Consider the following 13,111-nt stretch of genomic DNA (forward strand, 5'->3'; position numbering starts at 1 on the left):
AAATCCTGCCTGGAACACCACTACTAGTGTGCCCTTGAGTAAGACACTTAGCCCTCGGTTACTTCGGTGCCCCCACAAATAGAATCAAATTCTGTGGGAAACACTGCACCATATATTCTTCTGATCTCAAATGCTAACATTGGAGTCATGGAGGGAAGAGGTCATTACTTATTTGGCAATTATGTCATTTTCAGACTATTTAAATGCACACAAACGTATATAACACACTACAGGAAGGGTAAAACCCCAAAAGCACAATAGGGCCTCTTTAAACATCCTCTGCATTGAAAGCTTTTAGTATGAAGCATTTTCACACTGCAATAGGAGATATTGGAGAAACCACATCATGTGTTGGACATTCACAGTTACTGATTTAGGTGTCATTTGGGATACTCCATGTGAACACTATTTAAGCAGTTGCATATAGATCCAATCAGGTCCTGCGGGAGGATTGTGTTGTTTCGGAGGATTGTTTTCTGCACTGCGATCCTCTTGGAGCTGTTGCATTAGAGCGTCAACTGCTAAACAGCCTGAAATAGGTCAGCGCCAACAAATAAATCAAGAGAGCAAAGAGACTAAAAAACGACAGTTATAAGATGGGATGAGCGTAGTGGAGGCTGCTGAGAAAAGACCCATTTCCACTTTCCTTGTTATCTGCAGAGAAAAATGTCACGAAGCAAAGAAATAAATTGCTGATTGCCGGGAAACAGGCTCACACACACACACACACACACACACACACACACACACACACACACACACACACACACACACACACACACACACACACACACACACACACACACACACACACACACACACACACACACACACACACACACACACACACACACACACACATTGACTTACATGCATTTCCTGGAGACTTAACCATAACCAACACATGCCTAACCCTAACCAAGTCTTCACCCTAAAATTAGTGATTCCCCTAATGGGGACCTCCATTTTGTCCCCATAAGGGAGGCGAGTCCCCACACGTGACTGTGTAAACAGATTTAGGTCCCCACAAGTATAGTAATGCTAGACCACACACACACACACACACACACACACACACACACACACACACACACACACACACACACACACCACAAACCGCTGCCTTCACACATGAGTGTCCATCAGACAGAACATTTATCAATCCAGAACAACATAATTCATGGCAATAAAAGCACATCCAACGCACACAATAACACACAATAACACACAATAACACACAATAACGCACATGCAGAGGGAACAATAGGCCCAAGTGTTCGCACCGTGAGCACGCCATTATCGTGCGCTGTAATGGAACTATGTGAGGGAGTGGTTGCGTTTAACTAGCCTGCAGAAATCAGATAACTCCACTCAGCATATACTGAAAGCACTTACAGGCATCAGACAGAGCTGGAAGTGTGTGTGTGTGTGTGTGTGTGTGTGTGTGTGTGTGTGTGTGTGTGTGTGTGTGTGTGTGTGTGTGTGTGTGTGTGTGTGTGTGTGTGTGTGTGTGTGTGTGTGTGTGTGTGTGTGTGTGTGTGTGTGTGTGTGTGTGTGTGTGTGTGGGAGGATGACGTACATTTTAGAAGACAAGTACATCTTCTGTGTCTGCACATTGACATGATCACTTCTCATAAGCTGAGGAGTTTCTACAACCATTTAAAGACTGTGAATGGGGAACAAATGGTTTTGAATGTGTCCCTGTCGGCTAATTCTCACTTTTTTATTTCCTCTCCCTTCTGTGCTTCTCCAGCCTCAATCTGCCTCTCTCAGTTTCTGTTGTATTGTCTTTCTCGTTATCTCTCCTCCTCAGCACCCCCATGTCTCTAAAGCACTTCCTCTTCCCCCCACTCACCTCCTTTGCCATGCTTCCTGTCTTCAACGTCTTTTAAGTGCTTTAAAAGACAATACCGTAGTCGAGTTCTTTAATTAATACCATCACCAGAAATAGCATACTGTAGTCAAATTAAGGGTTTAGCTGGAGGGGTTTTGTTTCATTCATTAACACCCAGCACATTTTACAACTGCAGAGTTAGGGCTGCACGATTTGGGGAAATAATCTAATTGTGATTTTTCTGACAGATATTGCGATTCGATTTGCGATTTTTGTTTTTAAGCGACCCAACGGAAGTTTATTGTAAAATGCGGCCATATCTCCGGCTAGGAAGGTCGCATCAACGTGCTCCCGTCTCTAGCACCCCCGCAGCCCGAGCTACGAGTGAAAGAACTAAACTTACATGAAACTTCCGTTGGGCTGCTTTAAAGTCAAGCTTCAGTTTCAGATTCACCCTGTAATAGAAACATGTGATGGAGCATTACTAACCTGACTCAGATGGTTCACCAAACCATCTAGGAGAGCTCCATTGGAAGCCATCTGGAAAGGGCAGGCACTTTCAAAAATACTTGGCAGGTGATTGGATCAATCTGTCTATCACCTTCTATCATGGGCCACTTCTGATTGGTTAACAATGGCTGGTACATGTGGAGCACAGCACTTCTGATTGGTGTGGATGAAAGAAAAATATGTAGTTTAAAAGAAAATTGCAGGCTTTGCGATTTGATAATCGCATCATTTCAAATCGCGATTTTGATTTAAAATCGATTAATCGTTCAGCCCTATGCATAGTAACAATTGAACACTGTGAATCCCCAAATTGTCCATCAGACATCACGTGAAATATATCCAGTGGTGTAATGTAACTAAGTAGATTTACTCAGGTACTGTACTTATACTATGTGCATGCCTTTAATATAATATTGTTCTATTTTCTCCGTCTCTATCTTTGCTGAAACAATGTTAATTTCCAGCTTTGTAATGTGTTGTTTTTATTGTGCTTGTGTAAAGTGTCTTTGAGTTTCTTGAAAGGCGCTATATAAATAAAATGCATTTGTCGGACGAATAAAATAATTCAGATTCTCCAGCAACTGAAGTTTTTCCAGAGGCAAACCAGAAGCCCAGTCATAAATCAATAAAGGACTTCCTGTAAACTGGACAAGCCCCTGACCCGCAGTCTATAACAAAGTGTGTCTGGCTGTGAGGAAGCTTGGCAGGCTGGAAGTGGAGCCTCTTGTTTAGCGGACCCACCCTGACCGGCACAAAGGGGGGGAGACGCCCTACCTCCTCCACCAGCCGACCCAGACAGGCCCCTGATTGGCCCGCTGGATGACCTTTGATCCCCGCTGTATTGTGGTCTCAGCTGCGCCAACCCTCCCCCTTTTGTGCGTGCATGAGTGTGCGGACAACAAAAGACAGCCAAGTCCTAATGCAGCAATCAGAGCAGTGGGAGAGGGGAAATGGTCTGAGGGGAAAAGGAGTGTGTGTGTGTGTGTGTGTGTGTGTGTGTGTGTGTGTGTGTGTGTGTGTGTGTGTGTGTGTGTGTGTGTGTGTGTGTGTGTGTGTGTGTGTGTGTGTGTGTGTGTGTGTGTGTGTGTGTGTGTGTGTGGATGCAGATGCATTTGTGTGTGTGTGTGTGTGTGTGTGTGTGTGTGTGTGTGTGTGTGTGTGTGTGTGTGTGTGTGTGTGTGTGTGTGTGTGTGTGTGTGTGTGTGTGTGTGTGTGTGTGTGTGTGTGTGTGTGTGTGTGTGTGTGTGTGTGTGTGTGTGTGTGTGTGTGTGTGTGTGTGTGTAGTGCTGTTTGGATGGGGGCGGTGTAATGATGTTCTAGTTCTGATCACCGAGCTGAAACAGTGATTAGCTACATAAGAGACAGTTAATGTCCGGCAGCGCCCTGGTTTGGACTTCAAATTCTGGCAAATCTTTCTTTATTACCCGCTGGAGACCAATCCGATCTCCCTCCAGCCCCATTTCTGGACCAAACTTAGCCTATCTCGATAGCCTTATTTACAGGCCAAGTTTAGCCTTTTCTCATGCGCCAGTTCTGGACCGAACTAAGCTTTCTTCTACCCCAGTTCTTGAACAAACTTTGCCTGCCTATACTCTAGTTTCCAGACCAAAATTAGGCTTTCCTTTGCCCCAGTTCTGGAGAAAATTACGCTTTCCTCTAGCCCCAGTTCTAGACCAAACTGAGCCTACCTCTAGCCTTATTTCCATACCAAATATAGCCTCCTTCCACTGGCGCCAGTTCTGGCAAAAACTAAGCTTTCTTATACCCCAGTTTTGGAACAAATGTTGTATTTTCTGGCCCCAGTTCTGGACCGAAGTAAGCCTTCATCTGGCCTAATACTCAGGCCAAACTTATCCTTCCTCTAGCCTTACTTCCAGACTGCACTTAACTTTTGTCTAACCCTATTTATTAGCCATCATCATTACATCATTACACCCCATATGTACCAAAGCTAATCTTCATCGTCATCCATACAAACTTAAGCTTCACTCTAATCACATTTCTGGATCAAACTTAGCCTTCAGCTAGCTCAAGACCAAATATCGGGCTCATTTCGCACCAATAATCTGCTTTTAGTCACAGCCTTAGACCAAACTTTCCTCCAGCTTTGGACCAAACCTGAACTTTTCCTAGGCAATGTAGCCCAACCACCGAACCAAACCAATCTCGTTTTGCCCCAGACTTAGTCTTCTCTAGCCGCCCCTCAAAACTAAACCTAGCCTTCTACTCACTAGCCCCAGCTGTAGACCAATTGTAGCCTCGCTTTAGCCCCAGTCCCTTCACCAAATCTTGCCCTAGTCTTGCCTACACTACAGCCCCAGTTGTAGCCCAAAGCTTAATCTAGTTCAATATCCCGGCCAAATGTAACCGCCTTTTGGCTCCAGCGTTTAGACTAAACCTAGCTATCCTCCGGCCCAGGAGCTGTCTATGCAGGTGGTCCGGGGCTCTGAGCTGAGACACCCTGAGCCCTGCACCTACTTTCTTAATACACCCCATGTGAGTCTCTCTCTCTCTCTCTCTCTCTCTCTCTCTCTCTCTCTCTCTCTCTCTCTCTCTCTCTCTCTCTCTCTCTCTCTCTCCCTCTCTCTCTCTCTCTCTCTCTCTCTCTGTGGGTGAGGGCAGACCACCCCTAACAGCATGACTGGCTGTCTGAGGAATGCCATGTCATGGAACAGATGGAGCTCCACAGACAATAGAGCCACATGCATTTACTGGGCCTATATAGTACCAAGGCATGTGTGCCAAGTGTGTAAAGGGGGTGAGTGTATTATAGCTTTTGTGTTGCTCTCATGTTCAATGATTCTCCTCACAGTAAGCTGCAGCACTTTTTTTGCAACAAAGAATAAGCCCTGAATAACTTTGAGCAGATACAAACACATCCTAAACACAAATAAAACCATGCAACATAATGCAACTGAGGCAGGGTGAATCCTGCACACAGGGAGAATTATTATGGTCTTAAATATTCAAACTCAAGGCGCGTTTTTAGCGGTGACCATGCTGTCCTGGAGAAAATACATAGAAACACTGCAAACCTATGAAGCATTAAATTACCCAAGAATCGACGTGACTCTTCACAGCTCAATCTAGATCACATTCCCACGCCAATAATGACGTAATAACCACATTTTCTGACAATAATCGGTCATAATAAAAGAGCTATAATGCACCAGGCCTATAAAGTTACAGCTTTTTTAATCTAATATGGCACCATTTGAATATCCCTTTGATAATATGCACATTAAGACTCTGGTAGTTGTGTAGTCCTATTAGGATACTTGTTTCTCCTTGGTTATGGGTGGATTAGGCATGTAAACCGCTATCAGAGGCTGGAGCTGCCACATTTCATTCATTTCACGCATACAGTATGGGCCCATTGGCGAGTGACGATTTCCTTAAAAGCGTTGCAGTTTCTTTCCATTAGAGTATAATTGCCCGGTAACTCTCACATGCAGAATTTAATGGGTTTTCAGAATGGATCGCAGACTTCTTGCTGTTGGATTTATTCATTATAAAGACATTTATGATCCACAATAAAACCCTGGAAGTGTCAGTAAACAGGAATGGACCGTGAACTCACCCAAGAGAACGACGGATGATCTGCTCCCCGCTCCTCCTCTGAGTAAATCCAGCACAAATGTAGTATGCCCTTCACGAGAATAAGGTGTAATTGGTAATTTCACCCCAAAAATCTTCTTTATCCGCACTGTGGAAGCGAGGCGATGTGGAGCCGCGAAGGAAACCTGCTCGGTGCCCACATACAATCATGCACACACACCACAGAAAGAAAAAAAAGGTGCACAAACAGCGATTGTTAAGGGAGGTTTCGGAGGATTTGGTGTGTCTGTAGTACTCTCGGATGCTTTGGTTGTTGACTGTGTATAAACTGGGCTGCTTCCCCGGCTCCACCCGCTAACCCAGCCTTCAGAGCGCCCATTGGCACAGACAGCCGGACATGCAAATCCACTGTTCCCATTGATGTTTTCAGAGAGGAGGAAGAGCAGTTCTTCTTCAGGAGCTCCACTGCGCCCCCGTGTGGGGTTAAAGCTGCTGTGGTAGTCTTTTATAAAGTATGGTAAGTTATTGCAGTCTTATAGGCAGGGGAATTCATTCTGCTGGTGGAAAGTTGCAGCCAGTGGTGGAAAAATATACTAGTCTGAACCTGTAGGGGTAGGTAATTTTGGAGAAACCAGCTCGAGTGCACTAGAATTTGAAAATACACAACAAAGCATTTCATATATTCATTGCTATCGGGATGTTAAGAGCATTGCATGGAATATAACAACAAGTGTTTCTGAAATAAATTACATACCCCAGCTTTAAGTCAAAGTAACATGTCAAATCTAAGAGTAATCTATTACAAGTAAAAGTCCTGAATCCAAAATGTTACTGAAGTCATCTCACCATCTTAACCCATAAGGAACCACCTCTGGTGGGTCATGGTCCAGGTCATGTGACTTTGAGTTCCCATAACAACATGTCCAAGATGTCCATGTGCCACGCTAGCACATGTGACCGAACAAGCTACATTTCAAAATCGTTTTTGTTTGTTGCTATAGGTAAAATTCAAGCCATTTAAGAATGAAAATGCTTACATAACATGTCCTTTATTACATTTAACCTGATGTGGAAACATGTCTTGATCAAATTGATATGAAACAAATGATATAAATATCGCTGTGACACTGATCGGGACTTTAACCCTAAACTTTCACAGTAAACCCAGAGTGACATATATGCACAATTAGAAATATGATTATGATCTTCTCAGTTAATTTAGCTGATTCAATTATATTGAGTTAATATATTCTTTATTCTTCAATTCAAATAATGTTCAAACTAATTTAAACCAAAAAATTATCCTCATTAATTAAGTTATATATAAGAGTTGTTTTACCATTAAAGCCCAATGTGACATATATGTCACTTTTCAGATATTTGACACTAGGGGGGGGGGGTTACTTGTGTATGTAAATGTATTCTAGGTGGTCTATTTGGTCTAAATTATGTTCCCCTTAATTTCCCTAAAAGTAGAAATGGGTCCGGGTTCTTAACGAAAAATATACTCTGAACCTCTAGCCTACTTAAGTGCAAGTAGAAACATCTAACATCTAAAAGTATTACAAAACAAGTCCTGTATTCAAAAAGTTACTGAAGTCGCCTTACCATTAAACTGAACAATACCAACCAAACTAAAGCTGTATGACATTAGCAATTATTCAACTAAGCAGTATATTATACTTCGGATTATTGCATTTCGAACATTAATCCAATATTCATCATTACTATCTTTCTAATACTTATACACAACTGTATGCATTGTATTACACATGTTTACATATTTAATGGTATACTAGTACAAAGTGCACATTGTTACCTTACTTATTATGTTAATCCTAATATTTAGTATTTGATGTAATTGTATCTTCTTATATCCGATGCTCATATGCCTATTTTTATGATATTTTATTTGTATCATTGTATTTTTTTTTGGTTTCTAAAGTCACCAACCTAATTCCCCCCGTGATAAATAAGGTATTATTGATCTGAGGCCATTTTTCTTTTTTTTCCTTTCACAGTGTTATTCTGGTTTTATACAGATATAAGATTCCTTTAATGTCATAGTCAATTAATTAAGGAGCCAATTAAAGATATTTGTAATATATATATATTGGTAGTGTAGTCCTGCATTAGTTATTATTTTCAAATCTTATTATTATATATTCTTCTTTTCTAATCTTTATTTGTATAACACATTTCCTGAAACCTTTTAGGACGGAAAGTACTTTAAATGCAGAGCGTGTTCCCATTAAAGCCTGTCTATAAAAGTGAGGTTTTGATAGGATTTAAAAGATACATCTAATAAAGCAAGCCTTATTTCCCCAGGCAGCTCGTCCCCGTTTCTTAAAACTGTATCTCCGCTCATAAAGATTTAAAATGTCTGTGTAGTAAAAATGACTTTCCCTAGCAGCTGTAACACAGAAGAAATAGGAAGTCGCACAGAATGAAAATACTCACTTTATGTGAAAGGAATAAATGTCATGGATATATATTTATGTTAAATTATATTAAGCCAATTCTATTTCCCAACATGAAGACTAAGGTCATTTTGGTTTAGAATTTTTTTTAACAACCCTTTACACGCTATCAACAATAGTATAAAGTGTTTTATCCATTATTTTCTTACTTTTTGTTGGTAAAAATATGTGTCTATTTGTCACTTTGCCAGTTATACACAAGAGGGCTTCTTTTCAAATATATCTGCAGAAACAAACTATTCTCTGCTTTCACTAAAAATATGAGTTCAACACATGTAAGTCGCATATAACTTCCCTTATAGCCAGTTATATTTCAACGTATTATTAGTATGAGTTACATGTCATAGAGCACATGTGTCAAACTCAAGGCCCGGGGGCCAAATCAGGCCCTTGGTGGATTTAATTTCGGCCCGCAGGATAATTTCTAATTCCTATTAGATCTGGCCCGCCGGTATATTGCACGCACACAATCCATCTCAGAGCCTGAGCCCAAACATTGATGACCTTGCCCCCAAGATGAGATGCCAAGTATCTGAACTAGCATCACAGAGCAGCACACTGAGTTTAATGGATGTTTCCTTCTGCTCTTTCTCTCTCACGACAACAGGGCATGTTTGGTTTGTTCTTTGAGGGAAAGTTTTGTTGAAGCTGTTGTTGGCCTGTGGGAAAATGTGATCATAAGAAATGACTCTGGAAAAGCTGCAGATAGAGCCATAAGAAATGAATCAACTGATTATGTAGTGTTAATGTTGTTTTTATAGGCAATCATTTAAGCTTTGTTAGTTCCAGGTTTAATGTGTGCAATAAGTTCATTTAAATATGTTATGCAATAAACATTGAACCAGTCCGGCCCTCGACTAGTAACGATCTTTTAAATGTTGGCCCACAGTGTATTTGAGTTTGACACCCCTGTCTTAGAGGGATCTTAAATTAAGTTGAGTTTTATAAACAAACTAGAATCTGGTTAACATAATAAGAGAAATATTGTGTACATTATAACTACTCTCAGATTACAAAAACTGGTGAAAAAGTTCCCTAAAAACTGTTGGTAGCTACATCCCTGCTTATAAATACAACAGCAATACCATACTGTAAGCTCAAAAGCCATAAAAATAACCATTAACAACATCAAATACAATAAGGTTATTATAACCAGCTAATATCCTTCGGGAATCCTAGTGGTCATAAAAGCTGAAAACAGGAAACTAACAGTGAAGTTCAATCACAATAAATCCAGGTTATATCACGTAATATAAACAGTGGAAGCCTTCTGGGCAGAGAGACTGTCTCTTAATGTTCAGTGTGGCTCCGGTCACTTTATCTTTTATTCTCCAACAACAATGAAAGGCTATGTAAACACCAACATTCCTCCGGAGTGTGTGCCCTGTTTTAACTTCCTAAATGAACTCTTCCTGGTAGTCTTTAAACACGGGGACTGCTGAGTTATGAGTCGTGAGAGCGGTGCCAAAAGGAACCGGTTCTCCTCCAGCAAAGTGCAGCCAGCTGCTCTTTACACGCAGAGAAAGGACTCCAACTTTCCATTGCGTGGAACTTCAAGAAGAAGAATGTGTCTCTTCTTCTCTCAACATGTGCTGCTGTTACTGACTGTGGCCGGCTCCCAAAACGCAGAAGAACAAACTGTGAACTTGAGGGAGAGTCAGAGAGCTGCAGGAACAGCAGCTGTCTGATTTTGGTTCTGTTTGATTTTGGCCTGATTTTGGTTTTGGGTTGTTTCCGTTCCTGTAGTGTGTTATATCGGTTTTGGTGCATGTAAATGGTCTGCAAAGGCTAAAATCACAGCAGACTGGACTCTGGTTTCAGACAGAGGGTAGGAATAAGATAACATCTGCTATATTCACAGTCTGTCTGCCAAACAACCTCATTCTGCATTAGGGAAGTAAGAAGATGTAAAATACAAAGGCAAATCATCAAATTGAAGAAAAACAACATTTCTCCTAAAAAACAAGACCGTTAAAGGTCCCATTTCATGCTTTTCTGGTTATTACCCGTCCCCTTGTGTGTTATGAAGGTTTCTCTGCATGTAAACGGTCTGCAGAGCCCCAATCCTCAAAGTACATCCTGTAGCGAGTAAAACTCTAACACAGAAGAGACCTGTCTATGCTGCCCCTGAACGCCTCGTTGGACATTTCTCATTTTCCATTTTTTACTTCCTGGGTTCAGTGACGTGTGATCACCCAGATCAACAACAAATGACCGGATTGGCCGAAATGGACCGCAGACCCATTCTCACAGCGTTCTAAACCTTTTTCTTACTCAATATCAAGCCACACTTATTGTTTTTACTTCGGCTGTGAGTGTTTGTGTGTGCTCAGGATGAGTTTCGCTTGTTCTCGCTGTATCGCGGAAACCTGTCCGGTCCCCGCAGCAGCAACGAGCCTCGCAATGTCCCGACCAATCAGAGCACAGTGGGCTCACAGGGAGGGGGGCAGCAGCTCCAACAAGCCGTGTAGGCCAGAGAGTGAATACACATACTATACAGAGATGCTGTATGAGAAACCAATGTGATTATGGAAAATTGCACAATTTAAATCTATTTTTAGTAGACCTCAACAATGGAATTATGATCAGTAGAAATGGCCATGACATGGGACCTTTAAGGCAATAAATAATTAAAATAAAGCCTATTAGAGACAGAATTGTGTTAAACGTTGCTGAAAATAACAGGAAATCTCATCAGTGACAGGAAATAGTCTGCTCTAAATTCACACAAAATGTACACAAACTCCCTGTACTTATTCCATTCACGACTTGTGGTGTATGTAGAGCTTATTGGGTATTATTATGGATTGAATGAAATGTGTAATATCCCTTAAAATGTGTGACTGAGGCCGAGGTCGTGTGTTTGCCCAATGATAGAAAAGAGCTTTGGATGCAACAACGCTCAGCCTATGAACACCAACAGTAAGCACTCGGCTGCATCTTCCTCCATCGGACGTTCATGACGTCAGTGAAAGCCTCACATCTCAGCTCCTGTGAACACTAAGTGAGCAGCTCTGTAATAATAGCCCCACTGAAGACAACAAAGACAGCGCTGCCTTGACACAAAAATAGTTCCGGAAAAAAATAGACCCATCGATGCCACCACTAGCTCTCACGTCTCACATTTTTCTCAGCTTGATGCCAAACGGTCAATACAAGACCTGTGTTTGTGTAGATGGAGGTCAAGCACGGTCAATATCTCACCTAGAAGTCTACATCTGATATGGAGACATCAATACAGGGTGATGGAAATCCTTGGCTTATAACCGCCTCTTGACACCTGCCAGTAAAACTCTTTGTGACACGTATACATGTTTTTATTTCATAAAAAAACCACACATAGCACACTGCCCTGTCTTACAATACACATCTCCGCCATTAAGAAGTGTCGATACAATAAGAAGAAGGCCGTCAGCATTTCACATGGTGGAGTTTTATGTCATTCAACCTTCATAATGCAAGGCAATTTCTCTCCGTGAGTCTATACTACATATGGTCTGCCAGTCATCACATTTAGGGAAACAGTTTAAGGGGCTCTATTCTGCTTATTTTCAGGCTCATACCAGTATTTAGTGTCTCTACTGGGACATGTCTCCATGCTTTAATGTTCAAAAAGCTCTTTATTTTTCTTTTCACCCTCTGTCTGAAACCAGAGCCCAGTCTGCTCTTATTGGTTAGCTGGCCGGCTCTGTTGGGATTGGTCCACAGCTTAGAGATGTCCCGCCCCTTAGACTATCACGTACAATGTGTTGGAGCGCCAATAGAAGCATGGGCATTAAATAGTGATGTTACTATAGCAAAATGGAGTTTCATAGAGAGGCGAAGTCCCTCCCTTTCCGGGGGAGCTCCATGGGACCTTATTTCGGAAAAATGATGTATTGAAGTCAATGGAGAGAGAAAGATTATCTTTAGATCCCGTTTGAATTGTGCCACGAATTACACATATGATGTTTGTCAATTTAAAAGATAATTTTGAAAGTCCAAAAAATTAAAATGTGTCTTAAAAATGTGAAATAACACTTTTTTTCTGTGAAACCGCTCAATGAACTACATCTCCCGTCTCGCACCACACACCCAGACGGCCGTCACGTTGGCACATTTCACTTCTTTCTTTCAGAATGAGGCGGAAAGTATTAAAAGAGGTGAAAATCACTCCAAGTCTGGGCATGTTGAGAGCTGTGCATACACACAAGGGGAGTTAGTCGGTTCCTAAGAGCCAGCATACAGGACCGGGACTCTGGGATTTGTAGTCTTTCTAGTTGAGTATTTTTCATAGTCTTATATTTCAACAGTTTTACGACAAACTGTGACTTTTTTGACATGGAAATTAAATTAAGATAATCTTTCTCTATCCATTGACTTCAATACATAATTTTTTTCGAAATAAGGTCCCATGGGTCGGAAGTAGATGGGCGGGACTTTGCCTCTGGAGTGTTGGGATATTAGCCCCATTTACCAAACCCTGAAAAGCAGAATAGGGCCTCTTTAATTGAAGTTATCAGGCAGCAAACGGAGTTATTCTAACAGAAGAAAGCACTGAGCTAAAGGCTTAAGACACAAAGATGGATATTTTGTAAACCATGGAGTGAAAGTCAGTAACATTGATTTGAGAAGTTGCACACACACACACGTATGTAACATTTACAGTATTGTTACTTAGTGTGTTTGCTTTGACGAGAATGTAACCTTTGGGCCAATATGATCAAATACTCGCACAAACATCTCAAAA

The 13,111-nt window shown here is 41.5% G+C and overlaps 1 protein-coding gene across 1 annotated transcript in view; it reads right to left on the reverse strand.

Moving 5' to 3' along the window:
- The window catches only part of numbl (NUMB like endocytic adaptor protein), an 86,198-nt gene extending 79,920 nt beyond the window's left edge, over positions 1-6,278 (reverse strand). Inside the window, exon 1 of the mRNA XM_079679296.1 lies at positions 5,925-6,278. The gene's annotated coding sequence lies outside the window, so the exon portion shown is untranslated. The remainder of the gene's footprint in view (positions 1-5,924) is intronic.
- Between the last annotated feature and the right edge of the window lie 6,833 nt (positions 6,279-13,111).

Source organism: Notothenia rossii, assembly GCF_949606895.1.
Source record: "Notothenia rossii genome assembly, chromosome: 4".
Lineage (NCBI taxonomy): Eukaryota > Metazoa > Chordata > Actinopteri > Perciformes > Nototheniidae > Notothenia > Notothenia rossii.